Source organism: Panthera uncia (assembly GCF_023721935.1).
Source record: "Panthera uncia isolate 11264 chromosome B2 unlocalized genomic scaffold, Puncia_PCG_1.0 HiC_scaffold_24, whole genome shotgun sequence".
Taxonomy (NCBI): Eukaryota; Metazoa; Chordata; class Mammalia; order Carnivora; family Felidae; genus Panthera; species Panthera uncia.
In genome coordinates this window covers 60,541,280-60,558,079 of record NW_026057580.1, presented here as the reverse complement: position 1 = coordinate 60,558,079, position 16,800 = coordinate 60,541,280, and the positions used below count along the sequence as shown (strand labels likewise).

At 35.5% G+C, this 16,800-nt stretch overlaps 1 long non-coding RNA gene across 2 annotated transcripts in view; it reads right to left on the bottom strand.

Annotated features, from left to right (window-relative positions):
• Nucleotides 1-16,800, bottom strand: part of LOC125938737 (uncharacterized) — a 170,401-nt gene that overhangs the window by 13,078 nt on the left and 140,523 nt on the right. Inside the window, exon 3 of one of the 2 annotated variants that reach the window (XR_007462798.1) lies at nt 15,598-15,679. The exons of the other annotated variant lie outside the window; for it this stretch is intronic. This is a non-coding gene — a long non-coding RNA (uncharacterized LOC125938737). The remainder of the gene's footprint in view (nt 1-15,597; nt 15,680-16,800) is intronic. 2 annotated transcript variants of the gene reach the window in all.

Genomic DNA, 16,800 nt, shown 5'->3' with positions numbered 1-16,800 from the left:
TAAACAATCAAAACTGAAATAATAAGAAAACTTGAATGGACTGATAACCATCAAAGAAATTGAATCAGTAATCAAGAATCTCTCAACAAAGAAAAGTCCTGGGCCAGATAGCTTCCCAGGGGAATTCTACTAAACATTTAAAGTAGAGTTAATATCTATTCTTCTCAAAAAATTCCAAAAAAAAATAGAAAGTGAAGGAAAAGTTCCAAACTCATTCTATGAAGCCAGCATTACCCTGATTCCAAAACTGAACAAAGACTCCACTAAAAAAGAGACCTACTAGGGTGCCTGGGTGGCTGTTGGTTGAGCGTCTGACTCTTGATTTCACATCAGGTTATGATCGCAGGGTCATGGGATCGAGCCCCACATGGGCTCCAATTCTCTCTCTCTCTAAAATAAGAGAGAGAGAGAGAGAGAGAATTACAGGCCAATATCCCTGATGAGCAGAGATGCAAAAATTCTCAACAAAAGACTAGCAAATCAAACCAAACAGTACATTAAAAGAATCATTCACCATGATCAAGCAGGATTTATTCCTGGGTTGCAAGGATGGTTCAATATTCGCAAATAAGTCAACATGATACAACATTAATAAAGGAAAGGATAAGAACCATATGATCTCAATAGATGAAGAAAAAGCATTTGACAAAATAAAAAATTCTTTCTTTATAAAAACCCTCAACAAAGTAGGGAAACATATCTCAACATAATAAAGGCCATATATGAAAGACCCACAACTAATATCATCCTAAATGGGGAAAAACTGACCCCATTTCCATTACAGTCAGAAACAAGACAGGGATGTCCACTATCACAACTGCTATTTAACTATAGTACTGGAAAGCTTAGCTTCAACAATCAGGTAACAAAAAGAAATAAAAGGCATCCAAACAATCAAGGAAGAAATCAAACTTACACTATCCACAGATGACATGATAGTCTATGGTAGAAAACCCAAAAGACTCCACCAAAAAATTGCTAAAACTGATACACAAATTCAGCAAAGTTGCAGAATACAAATTCAACATGCAAAAATCTGTTCCATTTCTATACACCAATAATGAAGCAGCAGAAACAGAAATCAAGGAATCGATCCCATTTATAATTGCACCACACCAAAAGATATCTAGAAATACACCTAACCAAAGAGATATAAGATCTGTACTCTGAAAACTATTGAACACTATGAAAGAAATTGAAGAGGATGCAATGAAATGGGAAAACATTCCATGATCATGGATTGGAAGAACAAACATTAAAACTATTTAAATGTTTATACTATCCAAAGCAATCCACACACATAATGTAATCCCTATCAAAATATCACCAGCATTTTTCACAGAACAAGAATAAACAATCCTAAAATTTGTAATGAACCATAAAAAACTTCATATAGCCAAAACAATCTTGAAAAAGAGAAGCAAAGCTGGAGGCATCCAATTCTGGACTTCAAGGTATATTACAAAGCTGTAGTCTTCAAAACAGTATGGTACTGGCAAAAAACAAAAAACAAAAACAAAAACCAAACAAACAAAAAGAAACAAAAAGCAAAACAAAAACAAAAACAAACAAAAAAAGACACATAGATCAATGGAACAGAATAGAAAATCCAGAAATGGACCCACAAATATATGGTCAGTTAATCTTCAACAAAGCAGGAAAGAATATCCAATGTAAAAAAAAGACAGTCTTTTCAACAAATGGTGCTAGGAAAACTGGACAGCAACAGGCACAAGAATGAAACTGGATCACTTTCTTACACCACACAGAAAAATAAATTCAAAATGGATGAAAGACCTAAATGTGAGACAGAAAATCATCAGAATCCTAGAGAACACAATCAGTGACCTATTTGACACAGGCTGTAGCAACTTCTTACTAGATATGACTCCTGAGGCAAGGGAAACAAAAGCAAAAATAAACTTGGGACTTCATCAAGATAAAAAACTTCTACACAGCAAAGGGAACAATCAAATGTAAAAGTCAACCTTTGGAATGGGAGAAGATATCTGCAAATGACATATCTGACAAGGGCTTAGTATCCAAAATATATACAGATGTTATAAAACTCAGCACCCTAAAAACAAACAATCCAGTTGAAAAATGGGCAGACACTGGAAGATGGCTAACAAATACATGAAAAGATGCTCCACATCACTCATCTTCAAGGAAATACAGATCAAAACCACAATGAGATACTATCTCACACCTGTCAGAATGGCTGAAATTATTAATATCAAAACTGTATTCTTTAATGATCTGGGAATGGTAATCCTGTGAGAAGTCTGAAACCGTGGTAACCCCATGAGGTATTATTATACCTCAAAATCAAGTGTCTTCATCATCTTCTCCCCAAAAGCCTTTCTTTGTATCCTCATCTTTAAAAATGGCATTGTTGGGGTGCCTGGGTGGGGCAAATGGTTGAGCATCCGACTCTTGATTTCAGTTCAGGTCATGATTCCAGGGTTGTGGGATAGAGCTCCATGCCCAGTGTGCAGTGTGGAGCCTGCTTGATATTCTCTCTCTCTCTTCCTCTGTCCCTTTCCCCCACTCATGCTCACTCTGTGTCTCTTAAATAAATAAATAAATAAATAAATAAATAAATAAATAAATGCATTGTCGTTATTCTAGTTATCCTCCTTTTCCACTTCATTGACTTTGCTATCATCCTCTCATATCCAAGGTCCAAAGTTCTGATAAGTCTACATCTAATGTGTCTTTTCCCAAATCCAACCCAGATTACTACAAGAGTTATCTGTCTTTAAAAGTAAATCAATACAGGGGCGCCTGGGTGGCTCAGTTGGTTAAGCGTCCAACTTCGGCTCAGGTCATGATCTCACATTTAGTGAGTTCGAGCCCCTCATCAGGCTCTGTGCTGACAGGTCAGAACTTGGAGCCTGCTTTAGATTCTGTGTCTCCCTCTCTATCTGCCCCTCTCCTGCTTATGTTCTGTCCTCTCTTTCTCAAAAATAAATAAACATTAAAAAATTTTTAATAAAAATAAATCAATACATACATACATATGTACATACATACATATATACATACGTACATACAAATTGAAAGCACAATAAGGTACCAGTATAGACACATGAAAAAGAGAAAATATACCAAGTGTATATGAATCAAAGATGTGGAGAAGCCAAAACTCTCTAACAAGGTTGGTAGGAGTGTAAGTTGATACAACTTGTTTGGAAGTCAATTTATAGTATGTACTAAAAGTTTAATATGTGCATACCCAGCAATTTCGCTCCTAAGAATATCCCCAAAGGGCAGGGACTGTTTTCACAAATGTCACATTCTTTGTTCTCTGAGATAAAAATAACAAAAAAAGAGAAATAGCCACTTTTAACTAGACTACCAAAAGAACAAAGGAACATACTTTTTATTTCTTCAACATACCCATGACTGTAATATAATTAATAAAATGTAACAGATTCAACTCTAGTAAACTGCATCAACTATTCAACAAATTATATATATTTGATTTATTTCAGCAATAAGGGCATTAAATAATAATTGTCTATTTTAGTGCCCTTCTGCACTTTCTACTGGCTTTCTGGCAACCATTTAAGCCATTACGACTACATTCTTTGTGCTCATCCATTCTTTATTTTCTTTTTTCTTTTTTGTCAGTGTTTTTTTTTTTTTTCCTGTCTCAATTCCTTCATCTATTACCAGTTGGTTTGTATAGTTTCCATACACAGCATCACAATCTTTTTGCACACTAAGGTAGAATACAAATAAAGTTCTTTTTTATTTTTCTTGAAAATTTTTAAAATAATTTAAAAGGCACGGCCAAATTCAGAGAAAAACTAATAAATTATATGTTATACTATAAAAAATATTTTATTTCTATTCTGAACAGATAAAACACTTGGTTTTGTGTTTTTTCACAAATAAGAGTCAGTATTTGTCATCATTTTGAGTGTTGTAGCTTCTACTTTATTCTTATGAATATAAGAATTATTCGTGTGAGATCTTTTATCATTTAGTCTTGGCTCTAATCCTCATAAAATAAGGTGAACAAATACACAGAAGATTGGTGTCCCAGAGGCAAATGCCTATAAATAACTTACTTATTTGTCCCTTTTACTTTTAATATGAAGCACAAAGCATCTTTCATAGCTGGAATACAATATAAAATAATTTTCACTGTCATACTTATTCATTAGTTTGAGCTACTTAAGTTGAACAACTTTACACATATCAATTCCCCTAATTGTGACAGGAAATCAAATAACATATGCTTTATTGTGGTGGGATAACCCAGGATAATTTTTTCTGTCAACACATCCACTGAAAAGAATGGATTTCAGTTATAGTTCTTATTCTGACTGCTTTTGTTTGTAATGAATCATTTTGAAAGTGTCATGACATTTTGTTCTGCCAGATAATTAATCTGTACTTTTCCTTAATTCATTGCAACTGTATGAATCATGATACAAAAGCATGGAATATATGAAATATGTGGGGACTGCATATAATTAAGGCCATATACTCAGCAGGCTTCCTTCACATCTCTGTACACAGGGACCATGCTGGTGCTATAAGAAAAAAAAGAAAGACAAGTAACTGTCTCTGTTCCTAAGGAGCCAGCAGCCTAGGTAAAGAATAATCAATTACAAGACAATGAAAAAGTTCTCTAAGAGTTACTTGTGGTTCCCCAAGAGCAAAGACTGACTGACTTGAGGGATGTTAGAACTCAGTGGATGTGAATTGGGTCCTACATGTTGGGTCCTACAGGACTGACCAGGTTCCTTAGAATAGGTCCTCTCTTGGTCAGAAAGAAACAGAGCTTCCAAGCAGAGGACAGAGATGACCCTTTCCTTCTTCATGGACCCCCCTCCCCCCGCCAAACCATGTGATATCCAGAGAAGAAGGATGTCTTGTTTTAACACCAAAAATCCCACAAAGGAGTATACTCTCTTCAGTTTGTAAATCAAATAATGGAATCAGGGCACTCCAGTAATTCTGCATTTATTTGGATTGGAGAAACATTCGGAAGGAATTTATCTCCTGCCAGAAAACTGAATTTATTGCTAAAGCCATTAAGGCGAGGCATTTAAGCAGAACACTTGCAAAGTGTGTCTGTCAGTGCACCCTGAAAGCTGCTAAAGGGCCTTTTTCTCTCCGTGTAATAATCCATTTAAGGGCTACACAGTCAGACCCTGTGGAAGGAAAAAATATTTCTTATTGCTCCAAACTTTTTTCTTTTGTCCCACACTGGTATTTCAAGTCTGTTTATGTCAAATGCAATGTGGTCTTATCTCTTCAACTATGTGATTTTGCTTGACCTAAGAGTGAGGGGAGGGCAAAGGAGAGTTAGGGGAAGAGAAGCTATCTCTGGTAACATTTCATTCAGTATTTGTTTATTTAGGCTGAATTATTTTTTTCTTGAAGGTAACAGATGCTATTAAGAGTAACTTCTCAGTAATCTTCCATGGTTTGTGTTCAGATCTGCATATCAGGCCAGGTAATATCTCACCCGCTGAGATTTCAGTGATGACTGCCCTATGTGTTTGCTAGTGAAGTTGTATATCATTACTATAATAAATGACTAGGTAATTTACTCAATACAGTGCACTTAGAAAATTCCTTAATTGTTCTTAAATGTAAAGTTATTTTCAAATTCTAGAAATCAGAATGTGCATTATGATAAATATTTAATGAATGGCTTTTACATAAGTTCACAAAGAGAATATTCCCAAGTCTAATAAATTATGTCCTCTTCCTGGGGACCCTTATGTAAGAAAAAAAATTATATATATATATATATATATATATATATATATATATATATACACATATACATATATATGGGAGTGTTCAGACCAGCACATTGGATAGCACCTGCCACAATACTGTTTCACTGAGTGAAACCTGAAATACTACTACCTGTCTCTTCTGACCAGCTCCAGCATTATCTCATAACACTCTGTCCCTCATTCAGTCTCATTGCTCTTTCTTCTGTCTCTTGAACATGTTGAATAATTCCCACCTCAGAAAACTTGTACTTGCTGTTTCCTACGCCTGGAAAAGTCTTCCATCAGACTGATCTCTGTCTCTCTCTCTGTCTCTCTACCTCTCTGTCTCTCTCTCTCTCCGCCCCCCCCCCCGTGTGTGTGTGTGTGTGTGTGTGTGTGTGTGTGTGTGTGTGTGCTCCCCTTGGAAACCAGTTACCATACAAAACGAAGTATTTCTAGTCAATAGCCCAAGCAAAGGTCTTAGCCAACAGCCAGCATCAGCTGCCAGACATGAAAGCAAGCCTCCAGATGATTCTAGTTCCTAGCCTTTGAGCCACTTAGCTGATGCCAACTGAAGCAGAAAAAAAGCCACTCTGCCAACCCCTGCCCAATGTCAGCAAAATATACATTGTAATAATTTTAAGCCATAAAGTTTGGTGGTAATTTGTTACACAGCCATAGTAACTAGGCCAGAGTTTTGGTACACACACTGTACAGTATACACATACACAATAATTAAACTGCACAAGAAATACACTATTGTTTTTTGGACTTTCTAAAACAATATCATTTTGTCCTGTCAGTACTCATATACTCACGTACTTTCCCCTTCCAGTGGTCTTCATTCTGTTCTGCAGCCCCATACCTCCACCTGTGATCATTTCCTCTGCTTAAAGAACACCCTTAACTATATCTTTAATTTGATTCCACTGGTGATTTTTTTTTCACTTTTTGTTTGAATATGTCTTAATTTTACCTTAATTTCTGAAAGATATTTTCACTGAGTATAGAATTATGGATCGGAAGTTATTTTCCTTTGGCACTTTGAAGAGGCCATTCCATTGTCAGTCTAATTATTGCTCTGTTGAAGATAATGCCCTTTTCCTCTAATTGCTTACATATTGCTTCTTTGTCTTCAATTTTCAGCAGTTTAATTATGCTGTCTCTATGTCTGATTTCTTTGTATTCATCCTGTTTGGAATTACTAGAGGCTTCCTAAATGTTGTTTAACTTTTTCTTAGCCATTAGCTCTTCAAATGTAGTTTCTGTCATACCCTGTCTCTAGAGGCTCATTATGGAACTATAATTATATATGTGTTGGAACTTTTCACTCTGTCCCGTATAACCTGTTTTTTTTGTGTGTGTTTTCCATTCTTTTACCTCTCTATGCTTCAGTCTGGATATTTTCTCCTAACCTATATTCCAGTTCACCAATTCTCTCTTCAGCTGAAATTAATCTGATGATAAGCTATTTATTGAATTATTAATTTCAGTTCTAGAAATTTTATCTATTCTTTTTCTTATACTTTCCACTTCTCTATCAAAATATCTTTGTGTTTAAATTATAAAACATCTTAATCATATTACTTTAAATTCCAAGTTTGATAATTTCATAATTCCAGTATCTGAATCTTCTATATATTCTGTTGCTCAGGTTTTTTTTTATCTTGGCTTTTATTCAGTTGTGATATTTTTATACTTCCAGTTACTTTAGATTGAGTGCCAAACACTGTGAAAGCTCTAAATGATGTTATCTTCCACCAGAGAAGACTTACAATTGCTCTTGGCAGGCAACTAGGCTAGGCAGAGATTACCATAATCTAATCAGGCATTGAGCTAATTTAAAACTGGGCTTCCATTATTCTGAGGGGTAGTTTATTACTCATATACCCTTTCTCCTAGAGATTAGCCCTTTGAGGTTCCAACTAATAACTTTAGGTGTTTACCAGGGCCTTTCCTCCTGAGAGAGCTCCAAACTCTGGCAGCATCCAGAGACTGCTAAAATTTCTGCTCAATTTGTCCTCTAAGCCAAGGTTTTAACTTCAGTTTCTCAGTTGCCACTTTTGAATCGGCAAATACCTCAAGGGATAAACTCGTGCCAAATGTTGGATTCATTTCTATGTATCTCCTCACACATCCTCACTATTTTGATATCCCTCTGATGCCATCAAATATATTGTTTTATTTATTCCAGCTTTATAGTTATTCCCAGCGGGAGCATTGGTAGGAAACAAACTAGTCTCCCATTATGGAAAACTGATCTCTGGATGTTTTATTCTTAAGCATTAGATGACTGCAAATATATTACTCTGTTCAGAGAGGTCTTGTTTCACCATGCATTAGCCAACTCATCCCAACTCCTATTCCTTTACTTTTCTTCATAATACCTTATTTATTTCTTTTATCGCATTTATCACTCTCTGCAAATGTCCTGTTTCATTATTTTATATGTGTTAATGATTTTTAAAATTATTTTTCCCAACTAGAACATACGCTCCATGATAAGAGAAACATAACTCTCTTCATCATCATTATAGCCCTGCCCAGCACTATACCTAAAACACTCAATAAATATAATTTGAATGAATGAATAAATGGACAAATTGCTTTCTAGTCAGCCAGGAGATTCAAGAGGTGCTTTCCAAAAAGAAATAACTAAATATGTAACATTAGTTTCTGAGAACACTTTATTCTACGTATTTATTGCTGACATAAAAAGTAATGATGTTGGGTGGATAAAATTTAGAGAAATAATATCCAATTTCTGTGACAGATTGTCATCCTTGTCAATCACTTAACAAGTATCTACTGAGTGGCTATTACATGCTGTGCTAATAACATTCTTTCTCTGAAAATTATGAGAAGGCATGGGAGCATTTAGAAACAAGCATCTCTTCATGTTCTTTCTTTACTTAAATCAGTAGGTGTTATGACTACCAATATTCCTCTCTTTAAATTACTCTAATTACTACTACTACTAACTACTACTACAATTGCAAAACAATTTTCTTCTTCCAGTATTCCTTGCTCCATCTTTCTACTTCATATCACTGAAAGTGTTCTTTGGGAATGCATTATTTATTTATTTATTTTTGTAACCTTCTCTTACTGTCAGAGTTATTGCATGTGTGTATATGCATGCATGTATATATGCAAGAGGTAAAGAGAGTGATAGAGAAAACCAAATGATGGCAGGGTCTCTGAAATCTATTGTTAATGAATTCACTCTAAATAAGCTGGTTATTCAATTTGCCTGAGTCTCTGAACCATGCTCAAGAGGGCAAGGACATTTTTGGGTATTTGGGTGGCTCAGCCAGTTAAGCATCTGAATCTTGATTTCAGTTCAAGTCATAATCTCACAGTTCGTGGGTTCGAGCCCCACATTGGGCTCCTGTGGAGACTGCTTGGAGGTAAAGGACATAAAACATCTCATCCTTCCTTCATGCTCTTCTAGTCACAAAGTTCAGCCTCAATTTGAAGCTTTCAACTTGTTGAAATTTCAACAATTTCAAGCCTTCAACTTGTTGAAGATAAAGGGTGAGCTAATTTTTAAACATAAGTCAGAAATCAAAATTTTGGAATAGAAGTTGTAAACTGGCAACCTATAGACTAAATTGAGCCTTATATATGTGTTTCTTGGCATGGTATTCTTAAAATTTTAAATTTAACGCCTGTGGATTGGAAATATGTCCTTCACTTTGCCATTTGTTCCCTACTGCCTAGTATTTTATACCAAGCATGAATCACTCAATTATACTGCATGCCTGGCCTCTATAGGCACTTTAGATTGCAGCCTCCCTTTTAGAATGTATGTATCTGGATTTTTTAAATATGTTAAATTATCTTAAAAAATTAAATGTATCAAATTAGTTTGCAAAGTCTTTGAAGATTGACATTATAATTTTTATTTCAAAGTAAATATTCAATATATTCAATCACTAATATTCAGTCAATAGCTAGAAACTCACAATGTAGAGCTAGAAGGAGACAGAATGCTTGGGTTCCACTTCATGTTTTTCTGTTGGATTGCCCCAAATCCTATCCCCCAGTTATACCTGTTATATATTATTATAATGTTAAATTTATCTGTAAACTAGGAATAACAACCACAACACCTCATAGGCATAGTGGTATACAAGAAACATTTGTGCTCAGAAGTCTGTGGGTTGGCTGGGTGATTTTGCTGATTTGAGTTGGGCTCAATGGGGCTCAGCTATGTGTCTGCTGGTAGGTCAAAGAGGATAGGCTGGTCTAAAATAATCTTAGTTAAGACACTGGTCTCTTACACTCCAGCAGACTAACCTATGGTAGCAGGGTTCCAAAAGCCAGAACATAAGAGCACAAGACTTCGAGGTCTAGGCTCAAAGCTGGCATATCACTACATCATGAAATTGGCCAAAGTAAGCCACAAGGCTGGGCCAGATTCACAAAGTGGAAAATAGACTCCATCCTTTGATGTCAAGTCACAGCTCAAAAGTCACATCAGAGAGAGGGGTAGAAAATTGAGGCCATTTAAAAAAATCAATCTATCTAGCATTTTTAATCTTTTTTTAATATACCACAAGATCCTTAGAAATAATTATTGCCCTCAATCAATTTCTTAGGAATGTTTTCACATTTAATATTCTCTTGGGGTCTAAGGATTCATGTTCTAAGAATACATTTGAGATTTATAACTTTGAACCCCACATAATATAGACTAAAGAGGCTAAGAAAAACAAAATAATTTAAATTTAGTGAAACAACTAGAAATATGTATTTCCTCAGCTATCATTCTGATTATCCATAAACCTTTTCTCTTTTCTTTTCTTTTGTTGTTAAGGTTATCTCTCTGGAATATAATAATTCCTAAGAGCTCTCTGTGCTTCTAATCTGGAAACCCTCCAATGCATCTTGCTCACAGCTGCCAAAATGACCCTTTAAAAAATATCTAATTATACATACAACTCCACTCTGTAAAATCTTTCAATAATTTTCCTATTCCCTTGGGATAAGGTCCAAATCCTTCAGGACCATACATGCATACACACACACACCACACACCACCCAGAACCATTTGGTTTCTTCCAGTTTCTAACCTCCTGTCCTGTTACCTCCACACATTCCTTATGTTCTAACTGCATCTCAACATTCTAAGATGTACTGTTATATCACATCTTTGAGTCTTTGAAATCCTAGTAGTATATGATATTGACAAAAATTTAAAAGATAATTAAGGTGTAGAGAAACATACTTAAATAGACTATTGGTACGAGTCTAAGTTTTTGTCAGCTTTCTGGAAAATAATTTGGTAGTAGCCAAATCTTTATTCTGTATTAAAATATAAGATATTTCCATGTTACCAGGAAAAGCATATTAGACTTTAATCTTCCTTCTTCAATTTCTATTCTAAAGCTAAATATTAGAATAGGAATGAGAGCAGTCAAGTGAAATTTAATTGAAATTTACTGGTAAGAAACATTGTTAAATAAATGAGATTCCAAGTAATTAATATGTATCATATAGCCTAAAAATCCAGAAATACACATTTATAACCACTGAAATTTTAAGTCTTTTTCCTAAGAGTGAATCTTTTTTTCAGCATCTCTTCTAAGGATCAGAACATATATTAAAAGAAAACTAAAAGCTTGTACCTACATGACGGAGCACCTGGGTGGCTCAGTCGGTTGAGCATCCAACTTCACCTCAGGTCATGATCTCATGGTTCGCGGGTTTGAGCCCCGCGTCGGGCTCTGTGCTGACAGCTCAGAGCCTGGAGCCTGTTTCAGATTCTGTCTCCCTCTGTCTCTGCTCCAACTCCACTTGTGCTGTCTGTCTCTAAAATAAATAAAAATTAAAAAAAAAAAAAAGCTTGTACCTACATGAGAAAGAATAGCTCAAAAAGATAAGCTATTACTAGAAAATGGCTTTCAAGAAATTGGGTACCTCCTTGGGCCCTCATGAAAGTTTAATTTTTTGTAAGATTCACACTGAAGGTCAGTATGCTGCCCCTAGTAAATTGAATGTGAATGCTCCTTTGAGGTTGGTTGTGAGGAGGACTTGGACCAATCCCCAAAATGAAACAAGTTTACTGGTTTTGAGAATGGAAAGAACCTGCTAGCATCTTAGTGAAGTCTGCAATTTTGTTGCCAAGTCCCTTCTGGAAAACCAGGTGGACAGCATAAGCTGAAAAAGGGTGAGTGAGAAACAGACAATGGACTAATATGAACAGAATATTCAGAAGGAGGTGGTGAGGCATCTGCTGACCCCCTGGTTCTCTGCCTACAAATCCGTGCGGTCAGCTAAATGGGGAGAGAAAGAGCTGACTCTGCCTGCTTTTTGAAAATAACCCCACACATCTTCATCCACCCACCTCATGGGCTGACCTACTTACCAATCCTAAAAACATGTCCCTTCAATGAAGCCTTTGGACACTACAAAGTTGATTCCAATCAAATAGAAATAAACTGCAGACCAACAACTGGCATTGATTTTTTTCTATACTTTCATAGTTTTATTAAGTACTTTTCATAAATATAAATAATTCATGTCAAGCTTATAGTCAGATACAATTTGGCTACAAAGTATGGGCATTTGAGGCAGACACTTACTGACAAATAACTCATTTTATACTATTAGCCAATGTGTTCAATCTAGTGGAGAACTAGAAGTTAGCCCAGGAACCAAATGTAAGTAGCAAATTCCTTACACTAGAACCTAACTTCAGATGCCCACAAAGAAAATTATATACCAATTATATGGTAAAGTGTTAGTAATAGTATTACAAGGGGATATCAAGAGAGAAAAATAAAACTCCATTATGCTCTCAGAGAAAAATGCACCAGTACATATACACGCTGGCCTAAAATAGAATGAATGTTAATAAATTACAGAATGGTGTTTTAGGGGAAAAAAGTAAAATCTATTTCTTTCATGTACATTTTATTAAATTGTTTCATTACTAGTACAAGTAGCAAGTCATGTGATTTCTTTTTTTAAACTAGGAGGCTAATCTATTATGCCTCTTAACTGGAGTTGAAAACATAGCCATTCCCAAAGCCTTAACAAATACTCCAGACAAGCTGGCCCAATGCAGATGGACCCCAGCTTTACTTAATTTGGCTGCAGGACTTTTTTCTCCATTTCTGAATTAGAGACTATCTTAATATCATATAAGGAAAAATATATCATATAAAAATTATTCAAAAAGGATAAAAGCTTACAAACTAAACCAGGAAAATATGTTTTTCTGGATATAATGTTTACTATTTTCAATGCTTTAACACAAATATAGGACTCTACCGTTCCCCAGTGTGGTAGGCAGAATTCTAAAATGACCCCCAAGATTCCCACACCCTAGGGCATAACACCCTAGGGCATAATATAGGGTATATCCCATTGGAGTGGGAAAGGACCCACTAATATGATAGGATATCACTTCGGTCATTACGTTATATTATATGGAAAAACGGGAAGGGATTTTGCATATTGAATTAAATCCCCAATGGTTACTTTATGTTCATTAAAAAGATCATCCTAGGCAGACCTGACCTAATCAGGTTGGGCTTTTTTTTCTTTTCTTTTTTTTTAAAGGGGAGTCTAGAGATCAGAGACAAGACAAAGGAGAGGGGTTCTCTAGCTGGCCTTAAGGAAACAGCCATGATGTGAACTGCATGTGAAGAGAGCCAGTCTCTGGGAGCTGAGGTCCATTGTCTTACAACTGCAAGGAACTGAATTCTGCTAGGAACCTGAATGAGCTTTGAAGGGGGCTCCAAACCTTAGATGAGATTACAGCCCCAGCTAACACTTTGATTTTAACTGAGACCTAAACAAAGCTATTTCATACCTAGACTCCTAAACTGTGAAACTGTGAAATAATAATTTATATTGTTTTAGGCCAGTAAGTTTTTAAGTAATGTATCACAGAGCAATAAAAACTAATGCAACCAATAAGCTATTGGCCAGGTTTTACAGTATATTCTCAAGTAGAAAGGACATTAGAGTCATCTAATCCAACTCTTCATCCAAGTAGATATGTATATACTTTCCTAATTAGAGAAATTAATTAACCTCTCCTCATTTCCTTCACTATATCCTTTATAATATGCTTTAAGAACTGATCTCATAATCCATTCATTTCCTCAGACATCCTTTACATGCTTACCTACAAGGAGGCTGGAACCAACATGAGCAGAGATAATTATGATGCCACAAAGTGGTCCAATTTTTAATGCACAGGGCTACAAGGTGCTCAGTTACAATTAGCTAATCTAAAAGCAGGTTTAAGATCTAGCCATCCAATTTAGCTCACTAAAATGTGAACCACTGACCAGGATCAAAAATTGAATGTGGACACAATGTAGAAAGTCAGTTCTAAATGGAAGGGAATTTATACATTCACATAGCTTGAAATGGGATTCTGAAGATTTAGGTACAGATTTTATCTCCAACACTAATTCATGTCATCTTACACAAGGCCTGAATTTTATACATAATTTGTGAAGTTATGTTAATTGTTAGAGAAACTTTCTAATGGCCCTTCTACTACAAATGTTCTAAGATCATGTTAGTTTGTTTCTTTAAGTAGAGCTGAGCCCCAGCTCAGATTATTGCTTTGTCTACTGCCTGAAAATACTGTTTTATTTTTATTTTCTTTAAATGAAGAATAGCAGTGATGAAAATTATTCACAGAAATGGCATAATAGAATTTTTGGCATCTATCCAGCTAGTTCCCAGTTCATAGTATAAAGAAAATATGGGAGAATATGAAGGAGAGGGACACAAGAGAGAGAAAATAGGGATAAAGAGTACATAAGCTATAGACAGAAATTATAAATGTTATAGGCAATGACTACCAACTTCCCTAACCTCTTCTCTTTCCAGAAAAGGAATTCCAGATATGGGATTATTGAAGAATCTCATATAAAGAGGTATTTATATAGGTCTGAGAATCTAAAAAAAAAAAAAAAATTATGAACCAGCTCCTAGCCTATCTGTAATATGAATTCAGAATGTCCCTAGAAGCAACTATAGGAAACATAGAATCTTAAAGGCATCTCATATTTCCCTTACAAAACTCTACCCATACTAGAGAAGATGTAGTTTCTGAGAAGTGCCTTAACATTATGATATCATTAAGATCCTACCAGGTGGAGTCAGTGCTTAACAATGTTCTGCATTATCTAGAACACTGCTGCATAAAATATTAGCTCCTACTAAATGCTTTTCAAATCCTACTAGAGACAGTGTATGGTCCAATAAGAGATCTTTAAGTAATTCCACCCAGAAAGAGATAATTCAACCATCTGTTTCTTTTAAACATCAGTGATGGGACACCTGGGTGGCTCAGTCGGTTGAACAGCCGGCTTTGGTTCTGGTCATGATTTCGCGGTCTGTGAGTTCAAGCACTGCGTTGGGCTCTGTGCTGACAGCTCGGAGCCTGAAGCCTGCTTGGGATTCTGTCTCCCTCTCTCTCTGCCCCTCCCCCACTCATGATCTGTCTCTTTCTCCGTCAAAAATAAATAAACATTAAAAAAAATTTTTAAACATCAGTGAGTACATCTTTAAAAATATTAAAATAACTTGACATTGAAAATGCCTCGGAGGCCATACAATAACTATAATGTCCCAGGGGTGCCTGGGTGACTCAGTTGGTTGAACATCTGACTTCAGCTTAGGTCATGATCTCATGGTTCATGAGTTCAAGCCCCACATTGGGCTCACTCCTGTCAGCCTGGTAGCACAGATCCTGCTTCAGATCCTCTGTTCCCCTCTTTCTCTGCCCCTCCCCTGCTTGCACTCTGCCTCTCTCAAAATTAAATTTAAAAATAAAACATTAAAAAATCTTAAAGAATAAAGAAAGAAATCTTACCCAGAAGCCTTGTGGACTAAGGTATGTGAATCACAAGCATACTATCTGGATCCCTCATAGGCATCAATAAATGATCTGGTAACTACAAGGGAAACAAATGTATTCTTATTAACAAATATTTCCATACAAAGTCCATGGAAGACATGATTCATACAATCTAGATCTGTAGGATTCCTGTTGGCATAAAGAATTGGCAAAGGGGAAGTTTAAGGCACAGTTATTAACAATACTATGAAGAACTAAGACAAAAAAATTGAACTTTATAGTGTTAATCAAAAATATAATTCAATAGAAGGAAAGCTGTTATTTCCCTCAGATTTCAACCTAGCTTTCCATAGAAGATAAAAGTAAATGCTATATTGAGAAATTCTTTTGTGGAAAAAGGTGCTAAATCTCCAATTACATCTCAGAAAGAAAAAAAAAATCTCAATAGTTACTCATCATAGAAAATGACACATATTTTGAGATCAAGAGTCAGCCACCTGCCTGGTACATACAGTGAAAGAAAGATTTTTAAAAACCTATCATATAGTCTGTGATAATATAAATTTGATAAGAAAAATGATAGAGAAGATTAATACCTAGCATAGCTGCATGCACATAGTTAAAATTAATGGCTTTCAGAGTTCTTTTCTGACTCTACCATGAGTGTCAAAAAAAGTCCTTTGAAATCTCCAGGGTTTCATGCTGCATTTCGAGGTCATGAGGCAAAAATCAATTATGAAATAGTTTTGCAAGCTGTTTTTAATTTTTGTATAGTAAAAATTACATGTACATGTGTTTACACATATGTGTGTAAGCATATGTGTATGTTTACGTATATAATTTTCTACAAAATGCTTATACCTTTCATAGCTCCAGTCTTTTAATCTTTGTAGTTTTAAGCGTTGAATATCATAACTAATATTTTAGAGTTCTACCTATGAAATTTTCCTTCTCAGATAAAGACAAAGAAACCCAATGACAAAGAAAGATAAACTACAGGTAAACTAGAAGATAGAAAACCATATTTAATGCAAAAATTAAGGAGTCATACAGGACTTCTTGGGAAGATGGTAGAGTAGGAGGACTCTAAGCTTACCTGTCTCACTGATACAACACAGTGGGCTACATCAGTGTAAATAACCCAGAAAATGATCTGAAGACGGGGAGAACAAACTCTCCACAGCTTAATATAGACAAAAGGCCACATCAAAGAGGGTA